We start from the raw sequence: 3,284 nt of genomic DNA, 5'->3' as shown, positions 1-3,284 counted from the left end.
GACTTCCTGACATCCCGCGCTACAGTACAATGGCCCAGGAAGTGGCTTTCTTTGAAAAATTTATGGGTGTGTCGTTTTCATCCTTCACGGCATTTGAGAAGACCTTAAATGAATAGATGAAATAAACTTTGTAGTATTTGCGCGTTCATCCAGTAGCCGAAGCACCAACGCTATTTTGCGTTATGAATGGGTGTACTACAAATGCAGCAGGCGCCCTCCAAGACCAACGGAAAGCCGTGGAATCCGACGAAGCTAGCAAGCCAAGCGTATTTTCTAATAAAATGTACGCGAAGCACCAGGTGTCCAGTACGGTTTTGTCTACGGAGGCAAAGGAACTAACTGGCAGTGACCTGTTATTTTCTTGAACAAAAACAAAAACTGTCAATGTTTCTGTACGATCGGCTTCCAGTTAATCGACGCTTAACCAAAGACGAGTTGGGCACATGCAAAGCCCCGCTGAAATAAAGAACGGGGTCATGTGAGTTGCGGCGGTTTTTGGCGGGTTAATTGGGAAAGATTCTTACAACTAAGGATGTACACAACTACCGCCGGAAGTGTCGACCGGCTACGTTGAGTGGGTGCCGCATAGTTGGGTTTTAATGTGGCAGATGACATGCCTTCGGTCCTGGCAAAACTTCATGAGACCGGACGCGTCCTTATGTGTCAGTCACAGGAAGGTCACTATAACCAAATATGCTTCTCCCGATGGCAGCAGATAGCGTTATTCCGACGCTTTCCATATGTAGTGAATGTAGACGGAATGCATGCAACAAACCGCCTTGGGTAAGTTTTTTAAAGCATCCAATTTTCGGCATGTAGATATAAACTCTACACATTCTTGATAACGGACGGCAGGGGAACCGGGCGTCCGGTTATGTATGCGTTCGTAGAGTGCGAGCAGTTTGCTCTCATGCGTAAACTGTTCAGCGTATTCTGAGAAATGATGGGTGAAACGTATCCCGTTAAGACCTTTGTAATAGACAAGTTGGCAGCGCAGATGCGTGCAGCAAGAGTCGTGTTCGGCTGTTGAGGTTACGCTTTGCTACTTTCATGTCCGCAAAGCCATCAGGAAGCACGTATTTAATATCCATGTATTCTCGGTCATATACACATTCTGCGAATATCCGGCACATATTTCACCGCATGGCTCGCCTGGACAACGCTGTACAGTAGGTTTTTTGTTCATCGCATTACAAGCACATAGATTCCGGCAAGACCTGCAGCTTCTGCGCCGAACAGGTCCGCGATTTCTTTCCTATCTTACGGCTCGCTTGGTGTACATCAACCGAAAATGGGCCATTGGAGAATGCGAACGGCCGCCTTAAAAATCGGGTGCACCAATCAGACACGTTGGAGCATGCAATCCAAAGGTGTCCCGGCACGCCGAGTGGCTCATGCAAGAGTTCGAAATCCATGCGTCGTACCAATGCGACAGGCGGCAAATCCTGGAGGGTGACGCCTACGTTCTAAACGTGGTCTGTCGAATGACGACATATGCATGCTCTCTCGTTTTGAGGCACTTGGGTACGCGACCGCCGCGGCTGCCGCAGAAAGTTTTGGAACAAACAAGGTGAGGCCGAGCCGCGTAAAGTAACTTATAGATTGTCTTGCAAACACCCAGATGCTCCCAGACTGTCGACACCCGTGCTGGAGAATGCACATGCCCTTTCTACCAGGCAATGTGGCTCCCCTGTATACACCTGTTCTCTGTATTTCGAGACCGGTCCGTTCCGAGCAGTAAGAACTATTCATCATTGACTTTTTCTTAACTTGCTTTCCAAACCACCAACGCTGGCTGTTGGATTACAACCTACCGGAAAAAGGTGTACCCCTTACACTTGTTCCAAAACCACCACCGACAGCTTTCGTCTGCCTTTGTAAACAACTGAACCGAGTGATAGATAAGCTCCAGAGGCTGGAACCCGGGAGGGCCACAGCGATTGATTGTTCAGGGACAAATCTTGCTGCGTCAAGCCTCAAAGCCTGCAACCGAAGACCTGACGTCGGAGTTCGAGGATGCTTCACCTCAACCTAGATGGCGGTCTGGGAACGCTGACTTGGGCTTGTGTGCTCTGTGACCAGCTGACTACTACCATTGGCCGCTGGTGTGCAACGGATCGCGTGTCATATCACGCCGACTGATAGTGAACCTTACCTGCTGTGTGGTGGTGCTCTTCAGGCTTGTCCCAAAGGTGAGTCCACACGAACATAAGTTACTTTTGGTTCTTACCTCCGTGCCCAACCAGAAAACGCAGAGGTGTGCTTGTTACCCGGTCCGCAAAGAGGGCATCTTATGATGTTTACCTGGACCGAAGCACAGAGTCTCACCACAGTGCTTCCCGGAAATCTGTGTGCGTCCGTGTTTTCGGGTCCAGAGAGGAACTGCTCGACAGCCCTGAGTAAATGTCTGACAACTACAACTAACCCCTTAGAGCGGCAGCTAAATGAAAGAGGCGAACATGACTTCCTGTGACCCTTCGGCTCCGAAAAGTTCGTCCGTTTATGAAGCCTAATGCATTTCATGTAATTCTCTTATCTCTTGAGAGGTGCAGCAAACAGGCATGCGAAATAACCGCTGAAGATGGCATTGCGTGAACAGGCATCTACGACAACATAGTCGCTGGAGTGAATTTTGGGGTAAGTATCTCTACCAGTTTGTCGACCGCCCGCCTCATGGTGATAGTTCGATAATCTGAATTATATCTTCCTCTCATTTCAGGACTGCAACCGCCAAATGAACACTCCTCACGAAGAAGAAAATGCACCTCCCAGAAGGACATGTAAACTTCAAAACGACCCACATATCTCAAAATTTCAAGATGTCCATTGTGAGCCTTTTCTTTTCTACAGATGGATGGGTGCGCATCATGTATTCCTGGTCGCATGTTAGTCATGCGTGTCTGTTAGGTTCGTTCAGCTGTTAGCTATGATCGACGTATGTTACATGTTCCTAATCGATAAACCTCGAGCTCTTCCTGACATAATTCGCAGCCTATAATGGAAAAATCCGGTTTTTGCCAACGCGACTTTTAGCTAATAATTATCGTGCACTACGGAATTTTTACTGGCAACAAGATTCATCGACCAAAATTTGTTTGCACGAATGCACCTGCGCACATTTCCATCTCCAAAAACCATTTAGATTCTAGAATGTTGGGGAAATTTTTCCGGTGGTAAACTACCTGAAAATTAGGTTTATTGTAAGTGAGTCTGTAGCTACCCTTTCGCCACATACATGATTGTACAGGTCATCGCCACTCGCTGGACCATGAGAACTATTTTTT

Source organism: Opisthorchis viverrini (assembly GCF_000715545.1).
Source record: "Opisthorchis viverrini unplaced genomic scaffold opera_v5_131, whole genome shotgun sequence".
NCBI classification, from domain to species: Eukaryota; Metazoa; Platyhelminthes; class Trematoda; order Opisthorchiida; family Opisthorchiidae; genus Opisthorchis; species Opisthorchis viverrini.
This window is presented reverse-complemented; position numbering follows the sequence as displayed.